We start from the raw sequence: 23,620 nt of genomic DNA, 5'->3' as shown, positions 1-23,620 counted from the left end.
AAATAATAAACAAGAAACCCAAAATAAAAACTATAATCAGTCAGCTAACAAGCATTTATTATGAGGCTACTAGGTACCAAGCACTATGCTAAGTGCATGGTGATACAAATAGAATCAAAAGAAAATCCCTGCTCTAGAGGAGACCACTGTCCAATAGAGGATACAACAAGCAAGGAATAGTGAACAAAAAGGGTGCATACAGGAGAAACCGGAAGTAGCCTTGGGGGAGGGCACTAAAATTAGGGAGAACTAGGACAGGCTTCCATTTTGTAGACTACCTGCAATAGTCTTTTGACTTTTTGATATATAGTGGCTCTCCACTGTTCCAATAGCTTGGGTTTTCCCAGGACATTATGGTGTTGTTGCAGGATTCTAAGCATTGGCTCTGGTTTCTAATAAAGAATTCAGGCATTAGACCATTTTTATGCCTCCCAGTTATCATCATCATCATCACCATCATCATCATCATCATCATTATATAGAATTGTTAATTTTGTAAAGTGCTATATAAATATTATGTCATCACATCCTCACAACAACCCTGGAAGTTAAGTGCTATTCTAATTGCCATTTTGCAGATGAGTAAACTGAGGCAGAGGAGCTAAGTGACCTGCCCAGGTTCACACTGTTGATAGGTGTTTGTGGCTAAATTAGAACTCAAATATTTCTCACTTCAAGTCCAGTGTTCTGTTCTAACTACCGGTTCCTGCTCTGCTCACATAGGAGACAGATATCCTTCAATGGGTGTCTCAGTCAAGTAACATACTATATATGCTTTCTAAATCTTCTCCCCCCCACCTCAGAAATTCCTAAGCCTAGACAAATAAGCCACTTGGCTTTAGCACAGATATTTTTGCCTACAACCCTCAGGGACAACTGATGAGCAAGGGAAAAAGGCTCTTATAAGAAGAAAGTTAGACTCTATATGCTTACATGTGCTCATCTGGTGCATTCTTCCCCATTAGAATGTAAGCTTCTTGAGGGCAGGGACTATTTCACTTTTGTTTTTGTAACACCAACATATAGCACAATTCTCATCACATGGTAACTGCTTAATAAATGCTTGTTGATTGATAGAGTAGACATATATAGTGTAAAAACTTCAGGGATATTGCCAAAGGCAATGACTTTCCAAAAGTCCAAAGTAGAACTAATTATCTTTCTCCCCCCAAACTGCCCTATTCCACCCTCACTATTACTGCTGAAGGCACCTCCATTCTTTCGGTCCCCCAAACTGGCAGCCTAGGTGTCATCTTTGAATCCTCTCTGGAACTCACCCTGTATGTCCAATCTGTTGTCAATATAGGCCATTTCTACCTTCTCTACATCTCATATGACTCCTCTTCTATCCTCCATACACAGACAACAGTTTTACAAAAACCTTCTCTTTGGCCTCCCCTCCTTAAATCTCTCCCCACTACGTTCCATTCCACTTCCTAATACAAACTGATTTCCCCAGCATAAATCTGACCAAAGAACTTCTCTATTTAATAAACCTGTACTTTCCTATGACCTAACTGATCAGAATGCACAAGATAAATACACAATAGAGAGAAAGTAACCCTGGGTGGGATTGCAATAGCAGGTAGGGCTGCAATAACTGCAAAGTACTATGAGAAATTTAAGGAAGGGGGGATCACTTTCACGGGAAGAGCTGGAGTTCAGGGAAACTTTAATGGAGGTAGTGATAGCTATAACGGATGAAGATGGAGGATGAATGTATTTCAGGTACGTGGGTTATAAAGTGTGATCAGAGGCAGAATTAGGGTGAGTCAGGCTGAGGAAAAGGAAAACGGTGGAATATGAGATAATATTGCCAAAGTGGGAACCAATTTTCAGTAGAATACCACAAAATGCTCCATGAGGAAGGCCTCCAACGTGATCCTTTACCGTGAATTAATGGGAGGACACAGACAAGAGTCACACAGAATCTTTAGGGATGGATAAGTTGTAATCAAATCATCAGAGTGAATATACAAATCAATGACATAACAAATCATTTGAATATTTGAGTCAGGATCATGGATTTGTAGGTATTTGGCAGCAATGGAGGTTCACAGAAGGTTTTATTGTTGTTTGTTTGCTTGCTTTTTAAATTTTTAATTTGAGGGCAGAGCCAAGATGGCGCTGTGAAAGGAAGAAACTACTGGAACTCTCTCACAAATTCTGTCAGATACTTCTAAAAATGTGAATCTGAGCATATTTGAGAGAGTTAGAGGCCACTAGTAGACAGAGAGGGGCAGGAGCGCCAGGCACACAAAACGGCAACAGACTGCACCAACCAGGAACAGCAGAGGAGCTGCCAGTCTGGGAGAGCTCTGGGCGAGCAAAATGAGGGAACAAGAGCAGGGCCAGGGCAGAAGTACAGGCTATGGCATCGATTGAGCCCCAGACCTCTCAGCCCAGGATGGGAGTCTGTCAGAGATATTGGAGGCACCAGCACAGAGCTTGTGGCTGCAGGAACAGCTACCCTGGATGCCTCCAGCCCACACGCAATCTAAAGGTTTGAAACTCACCTTGTTGAACTTCTGGGAGCCATAACAGCCAGGTGAATTGTCTCTCCCTACCTCCCTGCCTCCCTCACCCAAAGAATACTATCACGGGAGAAACAGAGGAGCCAGAAGTGCGGCTTCAGTAGCCTTCTAAAGAAAAGTTGGAGAAAGGACCCTTCTTGTGGTGGCAGAAGGAGACTAGTGCAGGAAGAGAGATGTTCCAGCCAGCCCCACCTCAGCAGAACAATAAGAGTTACTGAGCCCCAGGGTGGGTGGAGCTAGCAAACATCAATGCCAAGACCCCAGACATGTCTTTGCACAGCCAGGGGTAGTGGCAGACACCAGCACAGACAACAACTGAGACCACCCATGCTGTAGAACAGTCCCCTGGAAGAGGAGGCTTTCAGCAGCCAAACCACCCCTCCCCCACACCTCATGAAACCAGAGGATGTAGCACACAAAGCCACTGAGCAGGCCCACAATGCCCAACACAAGAAGCTTGAAACAGAGCCCCCAAGCCTCAGAAGCAGAGATCCACTTTAGAAGCCAAGAGAGAAAAAAACTCCATGAAAAAGCATAATAAAAAGTCAATAAAAAGACCATTGAAGCCTATTATGGAGACAGGGAAGATCAAAATACCAATTCAGAAGAGAAACTATACCTACATCTGAAACCTCAAAAATGAAAGTGAACTGGTCTCCAGACCAGAAAGCACTCCTGGAAGAACTCAAGGAGGACTTTAAAAACCAAATTAGGGAGGTAAAAGAAAAAATGGAAAAAAATTCACTGATGAAAACAAATCTTTAAAAAGTAAAATCAGTGAAATGGTTAAGTAGAATCAGAATATAAATGAAGAAAATGTCTCATTGAAAAGTAAAATTGACCAAATGGAAAAGGAGATGGAGAAGCTAAAGTAAGAAAACAATACATTAAAAATTAGAATTTGGCAAGTAGAAGCTAATGACTTTATGAGACATCAAGAATAAGTCAAACAATATCTAAAGAATGAAAAAAATAGAAGAAAACATGAAATATCTGATTGGAAAAACAACTGACCTGGAAAATAGATCCAGAAGAGACAATCTAAGAATTATTGGCCTACCAAAAAGCCATGATGAAAAAAAGAGCCTGGACAGTATCTTCCAAGAAATCCTTAAGGATAACTGCCTCGAGGTCCTAGAAACCGGGTAAAATCATCATCGAAAGAATCCACCAATCACCCCCTAAAAGATATCCTAAAGTGAAAACTCCAAGAAATATTATAGCCAAATTCCAGAACTACCAGGTCAAGGAGAAAATACTGCAAGCAGTTAGAAAGAAACAATTGAAACATCACAGAACTACAGTCAGGATAATGAAGGATCTTTCATCTGCTACATTAAATGACAGGGGAAATTTGAATATGGTATTCCATGAGGCAAAAGAGCTTGGACTACAACCAAGGATCAACTACCCAGTAAAATTGAGCATAATTTTCCAGGCAAGGAGATGTACATTCAACGAAATAAGGGAATTCCAGACCTTCTTGATGAAAATTTGATCTTCAAATACAAAACCCAAGAGAGACATAAATAGGCAAACAGTGTGGGGGGACCCTTGTTAATGAATAAGGCAAATTATTTACATCCTTATACAGGATTATATATGCTGTATATGTCCATCTTGAGAATAGTACAGTTATTATGACAATTAAAAGGGACATACACAGACTGTGGGTGTCAGTATAAAATACCTGATGTAATGATAAAACATATAATTAAGAGATATAAAGGGATGGTTCTGAGAGAAGAGGTAAGGATGTAGTAAAAAGGGTAAATTACATCATATGAAGAGGCACAAAAACATATTATAGTAAAGGGAAAGAAGGGAGGGAGAAGAGCAATATTTCAGCTTTACTCTCATCAGATTTGGTTCAAGAAGGGAGTAACATACGCTGACAAGTATAGATATCCAATTTGTCCTGCACGCAGTAGGAGGGGAAAGGGGGGAAAAAGCAAGGGGGTGGTCAGAAGGGAGGGGAGAAGTAGCAAGGGGAAAAAGGTAAGATAAGGGAGAGGAATCAAGAGGGAGGGTAAACTGAGTAAGGTGGTGGACAAAAGCAAAACTCTGTTGAGGAGTGAAAGGGAGAAGGGAGAAATAAAAGCATAAATGGAGGGGGGAAATATGATGGAGCAAAAGACACAGATAGTAATCATAACTGTGAATGTGAATGGGATGAACTGTCTCATAAAATGGAGGCAGTTAACAGAATCAATTAAAAACCATAATCCTACAATATACAGTTTACAAGAAACACATTTGAAACAGGGGGATACATACAGGGTAAAGGTAAAAGCCTGGAGTAGAATATATTGTGCTTCAGCTAAAGTAAAAAAAAGGGGGGGAGGTAGCAATCCTAATATCAGACAAAGCAAAAGAAAAGATAGATCTAATTAAAAGAGATAAGGAAGGACACTATATCCTACTAAAAGGCATCATAAACAATGAAGCACTATCATTGTTTAACATATATACACCAGGTGGTATAGTATGCAGATTCTAAGAGGAGAATTTAAGGGAGGTACAGAAAGAAATAGACAGCAAAACTACAATAGTGGGGGACCTCAACCTCCCCCTCTCTGAACTTGATAAATCTAACCTTAAAATAAACAAGAAATAAGTTAGAGGTAAACAGAATTTTAGAAAAGGCAGATATGATAGATCTCTGGAGAAAACTGAATGGGGATAAAAAGGAATATACGTTTACCTCAATGGTAGATGGCACATACACAAAAATTGACCATGTACTAGGGTATAAAAACCTCACAATCCAGTGCAGAAAGACAGAAGTAGTCAAAGCATCTTTTTCAGATCATGAGGCAATAAAAATTATTTGTAGTAAAGAACCACGGAAAAATAAGCTAAAAATTAATTGGAAACTAAATAATCTAATTCTAAAGAATGAGTGGGCCAAAGAACAAATCATAGCAACGATTAATAACTTCATTCAAGAGAATGACAATAATGAGACAACATACTGAAACTTATGGGATGCAGCAAAAGCAGCTCTTAAGGGAAGTTTTATATCTCTAAATGCCTACATGAATAAAATAGATAAAAAGGAAATCAATGAATTGAGCATGCAACTGGAAGAGCTAGAAAAAGAACAAATTGAAAATCCCCAATTAAATACCAAATCAGAAATACTGAAAATCAAAGGAGGCATTAATAATATCTAAATCAAGAAAACTATTGAATTAATGAATAAAACTAAGAGCTGGTTTTTATGAAAAAACTAATAAGATTGATAAACATTTGGTCAATCTGATTTAAAGAAAGAAAGAAGAAAATCAAATTACTAGTATCAAAAATGAAAAGGGTGAATTCACCTCCAAAGAAGAGGAAATTAAAACAATAATTAGGAATTATTTTGCCCAATTATATGCCCATAAATTTGACAACCTTAGGGAAATGGATGAATATTTACAAAATATAAATTGCCCAGGTTAACAGGAAGTAAAATACCTAAATAACCCCATCTCAGAAAAAGAAATTGAGCAAGCCATCAATGAAGTCCCTAGGAAAAAATCTCCAGGGCCAGATGGTTTTACATGTGAATTCTATCAAACATTTAAAGAACAATTAATTCCTATACTTTATAGACTATTTTGGAAAACAGGTCAAAAAGGAGTCCTACTAAATTCTTTTTATGACAGAAATATGGTGCCAATACCCAAACCAAGGAAAGTCAAAAGAAAGAAAATTATAGACCAATTTCCTTAATGAATATTAATGCAAAAATTTTAAATAAAACATTAGCAAAATGACTGCAGCAACTTATCACAAGAATAATATACTACAACAAGGTAGGTGTTGGGGGTCCCCGACCAGCAAGGACCCCAATCTCAGGATGCAATGATGAGGCAGGAGTCAGAGCGGATACAACTCCGATTTATTGGGAGACATTATCCAGTTTTATAGGGTTTTGCACTACATGAGCAGAAGCAGGTGTCCAAGGGGTAAGGGGATGACAGCATGGGAAGGAACAGAAATGTTGCAAAGGGACAGGATAGAAATGTTGCAGTATGAGTATATTGTTGCCCTTTGATTAGGTATGGGTATCGATATCGGGTGGGAAGAATCTGGATTGTTGCAAACTATGGTTTCTACAAGCGTATGGGAAAGATTAGGACTGTTGCAAGGTGGTTTCTGTAGGCATATGGGAACAAGGGGGATGCTGCCCTACGGTATCTATGGAGGCATGGGAAGGCTCGAGCATGTTGCAAGCTGGTATCAGAGCTGTATGAGCTACGTGAGGCATGAGGCAGGATGTCCTCGTAAAGTATCAAAGATGTTCCAGTAAGTAAAGTAACAAAGCATTGTGTCAGGTGTTGTGTTAGGCACTGGTTCAAGAGCATTAGGTAATGGCCAGCTGGGTTCCTTCTTCTGGGCTTGTGAGTCCCTTGTGGATGGACTCTGCCTGCATGTGTAGGATGACTACAGGGGGCTGTTAAAGGTGGAGACCCTCCCTCCAGGAGCCTGCCATTCCAGCTCCTACTAAGCCTGTCTGGTTTTATCCAGGAAACAGGCCAAGTGCTAGGGTCCTAACAACCCCAGGGTCGGCACCAACCCCTTACAGGTAGGATTTGTTCCAGGAATGCAAGGCTGGTTCAACATTAGGAAAACTATCAGCATTATTGATCATATCAACAACAAAATTAGCAGAATATGTGATCATTTCAATAGATGCAGAAATTAAAAACACTACAAAACATAGGAATAGAATGAATAAATAGGAATAAATCGAAAGCATAAGAATAAACCTTAAAATTATAAATAGCATCTACCTAAAATCATCAACAAGCATTATTTTTAATGTGAATAAGCTAGATGCACTCCCAACAACATTAGGGGTGAAACAAGGATGTCCATTATCACCCTTGTTATTCAATTTGGTACTAGAAATGTTAGCTGTAGCACTAAGAGAAGAAAAAGAAATTGAAGGAATTAGAATAGGAAAAGAAGAAACTACATTATCACTTTTTGCAGATGATATGATGATTTACTTAGAGAATGAAGTTAAAAACTACCTGAAATAATGAAAAACTTTAGTAAAGTTGCAGGATGTAAAATAAATATAATTCCAAATATAAATAAATTCTTGGCATTCCTATACATTACTAACAAAGCCCAATGGCAAGAGATAGAAAGAGAGATTCCATTCAACGTTACTGTAGACACTATAAAATATTTGGGAGTCTATCTGCCAAGACAAACCAGGGCCTATATGAACATAATTATGAAACACTTTTCACACAAATAGAGTCAGATCTAAATAAATGGAAAAACATCAGTTGCTCGTGGTTAGGCTGAGCTAATATAATAAAAATGACAATTTTACCTAAATTAATTTACTTATTCAGCACCATACCAATCGAACTACCAAAAATGATTTTACAGAGCTGGATAAAACAATAACAAAATTCATCTCGAAGAATAAGAGCTCTAGAATATCTAGGGTATTAATGAGAAGAAATGCTAGGGAAGGTGGCCTAGCCATACCAGATATTAAACTGTACTATAAAGCAGCAGACATCAAAACTACTTGGTACTGGCTAAGAAACACAATGGTGGATCAGTGGAATAGGTTAGGTACACAAGATGCAGCAGTCAATGACTATAGCAATCTACTCTTTGATGAACCTGAAGAATCCGGCTTCTGGGCTAAGAATTCACTATTTCACAAAGAAATGCTGGGAAAATTGGAAAATGCTATGACAGAAACTGGGCATAGACCAATATCTTACACTGTATACCAAAATAAAGTCAAAATGGGTACATGATTTAGGAATAAAGGCTGATAGCATAAGCAATTTGGGACAGCAAGGAATAGTTTACCCGTCCGATTTATGGAAAAGGGAAGAATTCACTACACAACAAGAGATAGAAAGTGTTACAAAATGCAAAATGGATAATTTTGATTATGTTAAATTGAAAAGGTTTTGTATAAAAACGCCAAGGCAACAAAGATTAGGAGGGAAGCAGAAAATTGGGAGAAAATCTTTACAACCAGTGTCACTGATAAAGGCCTCATCTCTAAAATATACAGGGAACTGACCCAAAGTTATAGGAATACAAGTCATTCCCCAGCTGAGAAATGGTCAAAGGATATGAACAGGCAGTTTTCAGAGGAAGAAATTAAAGATATCTATAGGCATATGAAAAAGTGCTCTAAATCACTATTGATTAGAGAAATGCAAATCAAAACAACTCTGAGGTACCACATCTCTCCGGTCAGATTGGCTAACATAACAAAACAGGAAAATCATAAATGCTGGAGGGAGTGTGGGAAAATTGGAACACTGTTACATTGTTGGTGGAGTTGTGAATTGAACCAGCCATTCTGGAGAGCAATTTGGAACTATGTCCAAAGGGCTATAAAAATGTGCATACCCTTTGACCCAGCAATACCACTTCTAGGGCTGTATCCCAAAGAGATCACACAAGTGGGAAAAGGACCCATATGTACAAAAATATTTGTAGCAGCTCTTTTTGTGGTAGCAAAGAAATAGAAATCAAGGGGATGCCCATCAACTGGGGAATGGCTAAACAAACTGCAGTATATAAACATAATGGAATACTATTGTGTTATAAGAAATGGGGATGATACGGACTTCATAATAACCTGGAAAAATCTACAGAATATAATGCTGAGTGAGCGGAGCAGAACCAGGAGAACATTGAACACAACCACAGATATAGCAATGCAAGGTCCAAAGACAACTCCAAAGGACTCATGATGGAGACAGCTATCTACATCCAGAGAAAGAACTTTGGAGTCTGAACACAGATTGAGGCAAAGTATTTCTTCTCCTTTTTTTTTCTTTTTTTTCTTTTTTTTCTCTTATTTTTTCTTTTGTTTCTTCTTTTTCATGATTCATGCCACTGGTCATAATTCTTCTTTACAACTTCACTATTGTGTAAATAAGTTTAATGCAAAGTTATATGTAGAAGATATATCGGATTCCATGCTGTCTTGGGGAGGAGGTGGGGAGGTGGGGGAAGAAAATCTGGAACTCAAAATCATGTGGAACTGAGTGTTGTAAACTAAAAATAAAAAACCTTAATTTAAAAAAATTAATTTGCTTTATTTTTCATTCATAGAATAAAATAAGCATTTCCATTACATAGTATAATTTTTTTAAAAAGATGATTATACATGAAACTGCAAATCTATCATATACAACTTGCTATTCCTTTTAAATATATAATAAAGTTATCATGTATTTTTTTCTTCCCCCCCCACCCACCCAGAGATGGCTACCATTAGACACAAAAATGAATATATATGTAAAATCATTCTACATATACCTTTATTTACCAGTTCTCTCTCTGAATATAGATCAAGAGGAGATAACTAATAATCAATAAAAGGCAGTGTGGAGCAGGATGACCTCTCAATTCCTCCTTAGACTTTTACTAGTGGTGCCACCCTGGGAATGTTATTTAATCTCTCTCAGCCTCAGTTTCTTTATCTGAAAAATGAGGATAACAATAGTGCTTACCTCACAGCATTGTTGCAATGATCATATGGGATAACAATATAAGTGCAGCCTCCTGCCAATCATAAAGGGCAACATTCATTGCTGTTATGGTCAATAGCATACTTTCAGACTGGTAGCTCCATTAAAATCTGCCCCATAAAATAAGGGGCTCCCTGAGGGTAGTGTGAGAAAAGGAGGAATGGGATCTCTTTCCTATTTTTCCCCTCCAGAATAAATTCTCCCTTGCATTCTCCTTCAGATGTAACAATTTCTAGATTCAATGAACATTTAAGAATGATGACTGGGTGGTTGTCATTGAACTTGCCCATCTCTGGGCCTCACAGATAATACCTGATGATGACTGTGCTCTGAGGGGCCCTGCCTTTACCACAGATTCTGTTCAGCTTCCTCTGTTATACCTTCTAGGCAGGGCTTTCCCTTTTTTCAACCTCATAACAGACATCTTAGGTGATGGTGAGAAGAGGGCAGGGCCTCAGCTGCACCAACCCCAGCCTGGGTGGGGATGGAGGATAAAAAGCGATGACATATATAAGAGACCTTAGTTCTCATTTAGGCACTGCCTAGGACACAGGACATAAGACCTAAAGCCTGCCACAGCCGGGATGTAATTGACAAGGAAGCCACATAGCCACCTTCTGAAGATCATGGAGTGTCAGAGGAGGTGGAGATGGTTCTCTTCATCCTCGTTTCTCATTCTGGTGGTATTTGCTTTGAGAGATACCCAGGCAGGTAAGTCTAGGAGGAAAGGAGTCAGGTAGACAAGGGAAAGACCATGGAGACTTAGGTGTGATGGAGGGAATTCAGTCACTATACTCACTCAGCATTTCAGGGCTTCAGGTAAGCAATTTTTATTTTCCAGCTAATATTCTATGTGCTAGGGATGCCAAAAACTAAATCAAATAAAACCTGATCCCTTCCTTCAAGGAGTTCACACTCTACTAAAGAAGAAAACATGTAAATTAACAGATGCCTACAAGATACATACAGAGCAGATGAAGGGTAACTTTGGAAAGGAAAGCTTTTGCAATTGTGGGCATCAGGAAAGGCTTCTTGAGGATGACATTTTACCTGAGACTTGAAGGAATCCAGGGAAGTCAGGAGGTGGAGGGAGATATGGAGAATATTCCAGGCATGAGTAATAGTTAGGACAAAGGCAGGAGGAGGGAGAGATAGAGTGTCATGTGTGGAGAAGAGCAAGTAAGCCCCTATTGGGTAGTCAAATGAATGGAAGAGAGTAAAGTGTAAGACAACTAGAAAGACTGGAATCATCCATGCTCTGAAAGGTTTTCGATGCCAAGCAAAGACCTTTGTCCTGGAGGTAAGAGAAAGACATTGGAGTTTATTAACTAGGACAGTAGTTAGTGAGAGTTACACTTTAGAGAAATCATGTGGGTAGCTGAGGGGGAGACTGGATGGAAGAGCGAAGAGGCTTGAGATAAGGAGATCAAGGAGAGGATAGAAGAGGGAAGAAGCTTGAGATATGGAGATAGGAGGTTATTTTAGGTGAGAGGTAAGAGGGCCCAAACTAGGGTCAAGGCTTTGTGAGAGAGAGGGACATGTAGGAAAGATGCAGAGAAAAGAGAAATGACAAGATTTGGCAACAAATTGACTAAATCTTACGGGAAGCCATAGCCCTCAATTCTTCTGGAAGCTCCTGTCAATGAAGACAGATATGGTCCCTGCCCTTAGTTTTTGATGTGAGGAAGATCATCCCTGGCAGAAAAGACCTCCCAGGAGACATGGAAGCAAACAAAAGGGGATGTGACTAAGAACATCTGGAAAGAGTTGATAATCCTGGAAAGGGGAAAGAGGAAGGAATGAGGCCATTCCTGGGAGATGCTTTTAAAAGAGATTAGAAAAGAAAATCAATATGCTCTTAGACCATGGCTAAGGCAGTCAATTGGGGATGGAAGTTTCATTGAATGAAATAAGCTATAACACCTGGTTAATATCAGATCTGCTACATAGTAGCTGTGTGACCTTGAACCTTCTGAGCCTCAGTTTCTTCATCTGTAAAATGAGAGTATTGGGATAGATGGCATTGTCAGGTCCCTTCTAGCTCCAAATCTGCAAGCTTAAAATTCCTCCAAAGGGTTCTCGGCAAGGGTGGTTCCCCTACGCTGATGAAAACTGAAGGATTATATTTCCCATCATGCTATATTCCTCGTACTGCTATTTATCCAACCAGCGATCTTTAGTGGAAAGTATTGATACAGAAAGTACTGATCAGGATGTATCATAGGATTTCAAGGTTGGATGGGGAAGATACAGTGGGAATTTCAAGTACTAGCTCTTGAGTCAGAGAACCTCAATTCAAATTTTCCTTTGATGCCTATTTTTAGGGTGACCATGGGCAAGTCCCCTAACCCCTCTGGCCCTCAATTTTGTCTTCCATAATATGAGGCAGCTGGACTCAATAACTTCTAAATTCCCATCAGGATTTAAATCTATGATCCTCTGACCCTTCCAGGTCTTGGTCTAGGATCTTACCATCTAGTCTAACTCACAGCTAAACAGAAATCCCCTCTCTATGTACCTAACAGATGGTCAGTCATGTTACTTGTACTGGAATACCCTCACTGGCAAGGAGCTTACTACCACTCAAGGTGACCCATTTCACTTAGAGATCATTTTAATTGCTAAAACAAGTGTTCCATATATCAAACTTAAATATGCCTCTGTGTAAAAATGGATTCCAGAATTTTACTAGGATTCAAACGTTTGATTTGTAGAATCTACCTGATTTCAAGACAATATTTGGGCTTCAATTCCCTATTAACCAATTTTGTTTCTATTCTGAAGATGAATCTTCTTAGTGGAGAAAACAGAAGCAAAGTAGGAGTTGAGTTCTATCTTTAACTCATCTCCCATTGTCATGATCCCAACTACCTCAGTCAGTGGTCTCATCTGATCTTTTGTCATCTTCTCATCCCTAACATAATTACAAAACTCAACGCAATCTAACAAGCATTCCTGAAACACCTACTATGTGCAAAACATTGGCTTATATGCTGAGAATTCAAAGTCAAAATAAGCCAACAACCCAGTCTCTGATTTCAAGAACCTTCCACTTTACTAGAGAGATGCATTATATCCACAGAGAAATAAATAAAAGAGCATTTACAAAGAGAGAAGTGGAGGACAAGGGATGAATTCTTCTAGGACCTGTCATTCCATTGCCATTCTTCCTTTATTGGATTCTCTACTCTGGTATTTAACAAAACAGTTTGGTGAAGATCATTTTCCTCACTCTCTATCCACTCTCAGTTTAAAGCCCTTTTCACTAGACCTACACTGATGGAGTATTTGCTGTTCTGAAAGCCCTGGATCACCACAGGCCACCCCTTAGTGTGATAACTATACTCAGATCTCAAGGAAGCATTTCAGATCAGTGTAGATAATTCTTTGAGCTGTAGGAGCAATGATGAGGGGAGAACACAAATTGTTAGTTTCCCCTTTGAGACGTTAAGAAGTCCAAGTCTAAACTGACAAACTCTTGTTGGGCCTTGCTATGTGCTTGGTTCTTACTGTAAGGAGTATTGGTCTCTCTGAGCCTTGTTGGATTGTCCCCTGGAGAAGCTGCCCTCTTGTCTATTCATTCAACACACAACACACAACATCTAGGACCAGAAGAACCTGGATCTACTCCAAGCATTCTTAAGCTTTAGTCCATCATGAATCTCTTTGGCAGTCTGGTATTCAGTCTTTTAAAATGTACAAAATAAAGTACAAAGGAGTATAAAAGAAAGCAATTACATTTAAGTTGATGAATGGAAAATTTTAAAATATTGTGGACGACCGATTTAAAAACTTTTGATAGAGCAAGAAAGGCTCTAAAGAGTCATGTCGTCCAATGCCATCATTTTATAAATTTGGAAACTGAGGCCCAGAGAGGTTATGTGACTTTCCCAAAGTCATACAATTAATATTAGAAGTGGGTTTCAAACTTATCTCTTCTAATTCCAAAGCCAATTGTCTTTCCACCATTCCACACAAATTTCCTACTATGTGCCAAGTATTATAATAAGCATTGTGGGTACAGGAAATTAATCACTCCCTTCCTTTGAGGAACTTGCATATGACTGGACATGAACAATCCTTACACATTTAAGTAAACACAAATTAATTTCTTATTGGAATGGGGTACTAGCAGCTTCAGCAATTATGGAAAACCTTGAAGGAGGTGGAACTGGGGCTGTAGTTTAGAAAAGCCATGGATTCCCAAAGTTGGAAAGATGAGGGGCCACATTCCAGGGTGGGTAGACAGTCTCAGCAAAGACCTGCAGGACGGAATGTTGGGTGTGAAGAATGGTAAGCGGACCAGTTTGGCTGAAATGTTGAATGCACAAAGGGAGGACTATGAAATAAGCCTCCAAAGGCAAGATGGGCCCAAGCTATGAATAGCATTCAATGCCATTAGCTAATGCTATTAGCTGGAAAAGTTTGTAATTTATCCTGGAGGCAATAGAGGACCACTAGTGCTGTTTAGAGAAAGGGAGTAATGAGCTTAGGAATGGAAAATGGGAAGACTGAGGAAGGCTGGTTAGAGAAGGGAGAGATCTGAAAAAGGGAAAGAGGAAGTTACAAAAGACCAGGTGAGAGAGGATGAGGATTAGAATGAGAATAGGGGATGTGTAAATGGAGAGAAAGAAATGGATGTGAGAGAAGTTGTGGAGGTGGAATCAGTAGGACTTGGTCAGATATTGAGGGAAGCAGAGGAGAAGGAAGATTGGAGTATGAATGTGAGATTACAAACCTGGGGAAGGGAGTTGGGTGTGTACAGGGAAGACTAGTACCTCTGATGTGAGGGCTTCCAAGTCCTTTTCAGGGCTGCTATCCACCTTTGGTGTCTACCTGATTCATTCAACCCTTATCTGTGGCTCCAAGAAGCTGTAGCACACTCAGTTGCCACATCCTGGTAAACCATTTCATCAGGAGATCTAAACAAGGTTGATGGCAACCAAGCAGTCTCAAACCCTCCAGTGAGTAGGGGATGGGGTTTTTATGCCAAGCATGTGAAGATTTCCCCTGTGGAATGGGTGAATGAGTGAAGCAGGTGCTTAGTGGAGTGCTTAGAGCTTGGTAGAACAAGAAAGACACCAAGGTCATCCACTGCATCCCAAGACATCATCTTGATTGTGCTGCCGCTGGACTTGAATGACTCTGGAAGAAAGAGTGATGTCACCGACTTCATGAAACTATATTTCATTTAAATCATTTAAATTTCATTTAAATCTAATTTATGAATGAATCAAAAGACATCACCCATACTATTTTACCATTTTTGACCTATCTCAGAGTTCTGCTGCAACAGGAAATTATGAAGCAGTAGGTGCAGATACACTGGAAGCTGTGGTCACACAGTCCTATACACAGGTGGCCCAGGATATGGGATCATCTTCTCACTGGAAGCAGCAGTGGAATTCAGCAGCCCCCTGTGTATCTGAGCAGCCTTTCAAGGACCACACTGCTCACCTCCTGGTGTGAGGAGGGGGCTAGAAAGGGTACCCTAAAAATTTTACCCAACCCTGGCGTGTTTACCGTGGTAGGCAGGGATCACATTCTGCAGCCAAAACACAAAAAATATGCACAAAAATTTCTGTAAAGATGATCCCACTAACCATCAGTACATGGAATATGCACACACTTATGGGCAATACAATTGCCACTAGCAGGAAAACATTATGCCACTGTCATCAGTGCCTGTGCTCCCAACATGACTAACCCTGATGAGGTCAAAAAAAATTATGAAGACCTGGAGACCCTTATGATCAATGTGCCAAAAGAGGACAAGCCTATAATTTTGGTGACTTTAATGCTAGAGTAGGCTAGACTACCAGACTTGGCAGGGAGGAATGCCATTGAAAACAGCAACAGTAATGGTCACTTAGTACTGAAGACTTGTGCACCTCATGATCTTCTCATCACCAACACTGTCTTCCATTTACCTAAACACAATAAAACTTCATGGATGCACACTCACGGCAAGCATTTAATAGACTATGTGATTGTAAGAAGAGAGAGACAGGATGTGAGAGTGATGAAGGCAATGTGTGGTTCTGGAGTACTGGACTGATCATAGACTTATCTTTTCCAAGCTAAATATTTGCATCCAACAAAAGTGGTGGCCCCAAGGCAAAAATGACTACCAAAAGAAGTAATGTCAACAGATTAGAGCTCTTCTCTGAGAGGGAAGAGTTTGTTGCTAACTTGGAGGGAAAGTTGAGCCAACACACTTTTGGCAACAGTGGAGCAGAAAAGGAGTGGGCAGCTTTCAAAGATTCAATGTATAGCACTGCATTTGCTCAACTGGGTCAAAACACTTGTAAACATAAAGATTGGTTTGATGAAAATGATTGGGAAATTCAGAAGCTGCTAAATGAAAAATGAGAACTCCACAGCATTTACCAGCAGGATAGCTCATCCATCCCTAAGAAGGCAGCATTTAAGTCAATCAAAAGTAGAGTGAAAATGAACCTTAGCTCTAGAGTGGCAGGATTCTTGGATCAGTAAAAAAAAGGGGGAGACAAAATTCAGTTTTACACTGACAGTAACTATTCAAAATACTTTTATCATGCTCTGAAGGCTATTTATGGGTCCAAGATCTATGATGCATCTCAATTACTCAGTGCTGATAGAGCCACGTTGATCAGCGATAAAAACATGATCCTGGAGTAATGGGCTAAACACTTCCATAGCATTCTCAATGTACCATCATCAATCAATGCTGAAGCCATTGACCTTTTACCTCAGGTTGAAATCCAATAATCTCTAGGCAAATTTCCAAATGAAAAACAAGTTTTGAATGCGTAGAAAAGCACCTTGTTCTGCTTCTATTCCAGCTGAGATTTGAGAGACTGGGAGGTCCATTACTCATACAAAGCTGACTAAAATTTTCCAGGGTATATGGAAAGAGGAGATTATCCCCCAGAAGTTCAAGGATGCCTCCATTATCCATCTCTATAAAAGTAAAGGAAATAGATTGCTTTGTAATAATCACAGTGGGGTCTCTCTCTTAGTCATTGCTTCTGAGATCCTTGCCAGAGTCCTCTTAATAGGTTGATCCTTCATCTGGAAGATGATCATCTACATGAGAGCCAGTGTGGCTTCAGAAAAGACTGAGGAATGGTTGATGTGGTGTTTGCTTCATCCAGGAGAAATGCCGGGAGCATAACATAGGTCTGTGTGCATCATTTGTCAATCTGGCCAAGGCCTTTGATACTGTCAGTCATGAGGGCTTATGGAAAATTGTGTCAAAATCTGGTTGCCCAGAGAAGTACATCAGTATTGTATGTCAATTCCATGATGGCATGCTTGCCCAGGTTCTGGATAATGGATGATGCTCTTGTGCTTTCCCAGTCACCAGTGGAGTGAAGCAGGGCTGTGTGCTCTCTTTCATGCTCTTTAGCATGATGTTTTCAGCAATATTTTCAGACGCCTTCAACGAGGATGGACATATCATCAAGGTCAGATATTGCACTGATGGTAAATTATTTAAACTCTACAAGCAAGACCAAAAGGGAGGAAGAGGTGGTGCATGATTTTTTGTTCACAGAATATTGTGCACTTGCAGTCTCTGAAGCTGAGATGCGACAAAGTATGGATCAAGTCTCTGCTGATTGTGCCAATTTTTGCCTAATAATTAACACCAAGAAAACAGAGGTTCTCCACCAGCCAAACCCATATCATTGACATGTTGAACAATCAGTTACAGAAAATGGAGAAGTTTCAAATACTGTGAATAAGATCACTTACCTTGGCAAGTATACTTTCTAGGGATGTAGACATAGATGATAAGGCTGACACACACCCTGACAGAACTAGCTCAGTGTTTAGGAGGCTACAAAGGAGAGTATGGGAGAGAAAAGGTATTAGACTGACTACCAAACTGAAGGTCTGCAGAGCTGTTGTGCTGACCTCATTGGTGTATGCCTGTGAAACCTGTATAACATACCAGTGCCACACCCAGAAATTGAATCACTTCCATTTGAATTGTCTTAGGAAGATTCTGAAGGTCACCTGGCAAGATAAGGTACCATGCACTGAGGTCCTTTATCACACTAAACTGCCAAGCACTCAAACTTTATTCCAGAGAGTGCAACTCCAATGGGCTGGCCACTTTGTTTTTAATGCCAAATGTACATTTCCCTAAAAGACCATTTTACAGAGAACTCACATGGTTATCAGAAGAAGAGATACAAGGACACCCTAAAGGTCTCTGAAAAACTTTGTAATTGATTGCACAACATCAGAGGCACTGACAAAGGATCTCCCAGTGTGGCATACTTGCATCAAAGAAGGCCCTGTGCTCTATGAGCAAAGCAGACTTGAAGTAGCTCAAAATAAATAAGAGTTGAGCAAATTTAGAGAATCCACCCCAAATGTTCACATGGACTATTTGTGCCTGACCTGTGGTAGAGAATTCTGAGCTCATATTTGTCTGGTCAGTCACAGTCAGACATAGTGTAAAATGACTATAACATAGTGGTGTCATTTTGGTCCTTTTCGAGAATGAAGGAAACAACCAACAAACCTGGGTGACTGAAACTTTGGTGGTGTTCTTCACAGAAATAGGAAGTTGGGAAGAGGAGAGGGTTTGGAGGGAAAGATAATGACTTCTGTTTTCATTTTTAATAAGTTATCTATTTTCAGTTTTCAACATTCACTTCCACAAAATTCTGAATTCCAAATTTTCTCCCCATCTCTCCCCTCCCACCACTCCAGGACAGCATGTATCCCGACCACCCATTCCCCCAATCTGCCCTCGCTTCTATCACCCTCCCTTCTTTCATCTTCTTCCCCTCTATTTTCCTGTAGGGAAATATAGATTTCTATACCCCATTGCCTCTACATTTTATTTCCCAGTTGCATGCAAAAACAATTTTAACATCCATTTTTAAAGCTTTAAGCACCACATTCTCTCCCTTCCTCCCTCCCCACCCAACCTCGTTGATAAGCAATTCGATATAGGGCATACATGTGTAGCCATGCAAAATGACTTCTGTTTTTAACAGAAGTTCCAGATTCCTATAAGCAATGTAATTTTAGATGTCTAAAAAGATTTTTAATAAGCATTTATTAAGATACAACTTAGTCTCTCTCTTACACTCCAAGCATCACCAGCTAGGTGGAAGAGCAGATAGAGTTCTGGGGTTGTAGTTAGAAAGACCTGAGTTCAAATCCAGTTGGAGACACTAAGGCTATGTGACCCTGGGCAGTTAAGCTCTTTAAGCCTCTTTCCTTATCCATAAAATTGAGATAATAATGACATCTACCTCTCAAGGTGTTTGTGATGATCAAAGGAGATATTTATAAAGTTCTTAGCACAGTGCCTGGCATATAGTTGTAGGTTAAGATTTTAGAGTCATCTGTGTGGTTACCCTTATTGAGGACGGGGGCAGTTGAGGAATTTCAAAGGAATGGATAAGAGGAAGTACAGGTCCTGTGGTACCCCCAAACCTGAAACACCATGTTCTTTTCTTCCCTTCCTTTCAATAATTCAGTACACCACAGGCATGTGGCTCAGTTCGCTGCAGTGGGCACAACCCAGCCTCTCTTGAAACTAAGTGTAATTAGCTTCATGGATTACATTGATCTTATAACAAAGCACACTGTTAAATTATTATCAAGATACCCTGGATCTCCAAGGCAGTGGGAGCCAATTACATTCCCCAGAGGCATGATTTATTAGTAGACCACGAGCAACATTTCTTCTTGGCCATTCAGTTCTTAGCAAAAAAATGACACTACCCATAACAGTAAGTCAGATCCACTTATCACCTCCATCCCTGTTTCCAACGTACATTGTCAATTACTATTCCAAGCCCAATAGATCCACCCTCAGTAGATCATACCACTGAGATGGATGTCCTTGGTCCTAGCCAAATGTTATTTTCTTCCCTGGAGAAAGAATTGTGAAGAATTGAGCCCTGAGCCTTAGGCTTTGCCCAGTTGGATCAACATCCTGGGTCACTATTTCCTTCTATAATCCTTCTATGAGACCTCTGCCTTCATCTCAAGGACTCTCCAAACTTTCCTAATCAATAAACTTGAATTCAGGAGATGGGGGCTTCATGCCCTTCTCTAGCCCCTGAGTTTAGGGATGGAATGCAGTTCATCCTAGTCCAACACCAATTCCCTTTCTTCTCTTTTATTACACACAACAAACTTGCAAAATGGTGCTTGTAGGACTTTGTTCGAAAGAGAAGAGAATACTCAAAATCAGGCACAAAAGGTCCCTAAAGAGCTTAAAGCTGCACTAAAATTTTGGGGACACACTGTATAATATACCAATTCAAATTGCATGTAGTAGAAAATTTTGTGGTCCCAGAATGAAAAGAACCAACTCCTAAATGAATCTATCTTGCTATAATCCCCCACCTGAGTTTGGCTGAGATTTTCCAGAGACAACAAGAATGATTTGATTGTTGGCCACAAGACAAGTTAATCCAAAATGTAAGTTGCCCCAAAGGGTAAGAAAGTATAGCCCCTTTCCTACAGCTCCGCCAATAATGGGTCTCTCCTTCAGGTTCTCTGTCCCCTGTCTCTTTCCCTCCCAGAGAAGCCCACCCCAATGTCTCTCCACAGGAAACCACACAGTGTAGCTCTTAGCAGATTGTGAAACAGACAACAACATCAAGGTAAAGAGCCACAACCATTTAATTTGGAATGGATAGATGAAGAGATTGGGCACTGGGAGAATTTAATGCTTGAAGTCAAGAAATACCAGCACATTCTGGAGAACCCCTTCTGGACCAATCTAAGGAAACGCTACATGAATCAATATTGTGTTGACCTGACGAGGAAAACCGTTGGGTACAAAAGCTTAAAGGATAATGGTGAGTGTTTGCTTCTTCCCATCTCCTCCCAGGAAGTCCAAGTCACCTCCATCATCCTGTGCAGTAACTGGAGCTCCAGAGAAACAGAGAGGATTCTTGGCGTCTGACCATAGCTCCAATGCGCAATAGGAAAATCAGAGAAATGTGAGCAAGGTTGGGCTTCTTTCTTTCACCTTTTTTTCTTTTTTCTTCCTTTTTTCCTCATTTGCTTCTTTCTTTCTGTCTTTCCCTTTTTGTCCTTGTTTTCTGCTTTCCTTTTTCTCTTTCTGCTTTACTTTCTTTCCTTCTTTCTCTTCTCTCTGTCCTTCCTTTTTTCCCCCTTTCTTCCTTTCTTTCCCCCTTCCTTTTTATTTCCTTCTTTCTTTATTTCTCACTTCCTTCCTTTCTGTCTTCTCTCTGTTCCCAAGTTAAAGTCTGCCTCCTACCTCATCAAGGCATGGAGATGACCCTGGGAGCTCAAAGACTATGGTAGCTGAATGAATACAATACTCTATCATGTTCTACCAAGCTGGAAAAACTTTACGTACAGGTCTAAGAACGATGGACTTTGCTATCTAGTGAGCAGTCTAGTCAAATTTAGAATGACATCACGAGGAGGTTGGTCACTAGGTATTGTTTTATTTTTATTTTGTTGGAGTTGGGGGGGGCAGAGACAGAAACACATGAAAAATAGCCTAATAAGCATAGTGGATGTACAATCTACATCATTAGAAGGGCCCCAGTGATGAAATCATAGATCATGTGGAATTGGAGAAGATTCTGTTCTTAATCTATCAGCAGACCAAACTACTTAGAGATGGTTCAGAATGCTGCTGATGATGTGGTCATCAGCACCACCAGATATACACTCTGTAACTAGTGTTTACCTATCACTTTTTTGGGTATCCAAGGAAATGCAAATGAGTATAAGCTATAATGTCACTCTAGAGGACCTGATGGGTCTATTGGGTACAATGGGCTAGGAGATATTAAATCAATAAGACTAGGTATGTAAATGAAGGTAGAGACAAGGAAAGCACCAAAATTTCACTGAGATAGTGACATGAGGCCTTCTTTCTTGATCTCTGCTCCCAGTGCCCCCTGGGGTAACCATATCTCACCATGTTAACCCAGAAGGCAGCACCATTCTCTCCTGCACAGCCACAGGCTTCTACCCTCACTCTATCCTGCTACATTGGGAGAAGAATGGGCAGCTGGGTGTATGGGGAAATGAGACTTCAAGTGGCATCTTGCCCAATATGGATAACACCTTCTACCTCCAAGTGACCTTAAAGCTCCCACCAGAGGACTCAGGGGTGGGTTATGCCTGTGTGGTGGAACACATTGAGCTGAAGACCTCTGCTGTGTATTCAGGTCAGTGCTTCAGGCAGGCATTCTCATCACATCCCCAGGAGACCAGGCCCCAGAGTGTAGTTCCCTTTCTTCCCCCTTCTTTCATTGAATGTACACACACTTATATTCTACCCTTTATCCCCATAGTCCCTGAAAAGCTCACAATGGAGAAGCCTTGGGCCCTGGCTCTGGGCATTGTATTGGCTGTCATTCTACTGCTGAGCTGTGCTGGGGCCTTCATAGCATGGAAGAAGAAGTCAGGTATGGATATAATGAGAGAGAGGTGACAGAAATGTATTGGAAGGGGAGATCCCTAGGAGAAAGGATATATTGCTATTATAGCAACCTCAATAACTGGTTGTGGGAAAATGTTGTAAGAAGAAAATCCTGGACTCTCAGCATCAAAGTAGGACACAGAGGCTATGAAGTCTAAACTATACCTGTCCAAAAAGCTCCTCAATAAGATCTTGGGCAAGTCAACTTCTCCAAGCCTCAGTTTGCTCATCTGTAAAAGGTGAATAATACCTCACTGTACATGTTAGTACTATGTTGCATATAAAGAGCCAAACCTTCAACTGCTATGTAAATGTCAGTAATTATTATTAATTATGGTTATTATTACAATTATTTATTGTTAATTAGTTACTAATGCACTTTTGCCTTTTCTTCTGGCATAACAAGCACTTGTCAAAGGCTGATTAGTGTATTGTGACTCTTCTAATACAAACAAAAGGAAAAAATAGTCCTTGGTTTCATGAAGCTTTCATTCTATTGGAGTGATGCAACATGTAAAACTCCCATGAAACTTCATCTTATTATATTCTGCCTGTTGCTCTGTCCTCTCGAGATCTTTTTTGGATCTGTTTGGACCATTGGCTTTATTTATAGTTATCCAGCGGTATTAGCTATCCCTCCTGGCTTTGAGTCATCTCCAAATTTGATGAATATGCCATCTGTTGCTTCACCCAAGTCTTCACAAATCATGGTGGCTCTAAATGATCAAACTGCCCTTGCCAGATGCTCACAAATCAGTAACTCATCCTATCAACTCATTGCAGCAAATATTTATTGGGCACATGTTATGGTCAAAATAAGAAGTATCATGTTATAATGATAGAGACCCTGTTTTAAAGTTAGGAAGACCTGGATTCAAGTCTCACTGTGACACATACTGGCTGTATGTCCTGAACAAGTCATTCTCAGAGCCTAAGGCAACTCTTTAAGACTTAATTGTAAAGGATTCAAATCTTCACTGGTAGAGGGAGTTCCTCACTGGAATTTTCCTATACCCGTGACAGCACAGATCTGGACCACAAAAAAATGCAGAAGGGAAAGGACTGTATACTTCAGCAATGTTTAGTAGAACTATGTTGATAGTTGAAGTCCAGTTCACTGACTTCTACTATGAACTATC

At 40.1% G+C, this 23,620-nt stretch overlaps 1 pseudogene; it reads left to right on the top strand.

The window, feature by feature from the left end:
* Positions 1–10,680: 10,680 nt before the first annotated feature.
* LOC118845053 lies at positions 10,681–22,493 on the top strand (annotated as a pseudogene).
* Positions 22,494–23,620: the final 1,127 nt, after the last annotated feature.

Source organism: Trichosurus vulpecula, chromosome 3, assembly GCF_011100635.1.
Source record: "Trichosurus vulpecula isolate mTriVul1 chromosome 3, mTriVul1.pri, whole genome shotgun sequence".
In the NCBI taxonomy this organism is placed as follows: domain Eukaryota; kingdom Metazoa; phylum Chordata; class Mammalia; order Diprotodontia; family Phalangeridae; genus Trichosurus; species Trichosurus vulpecula.
Note: the sequence above shows the minus strand (reverse complement) of the source record. Positions and strands in the feature narration are given on the sequence as shown.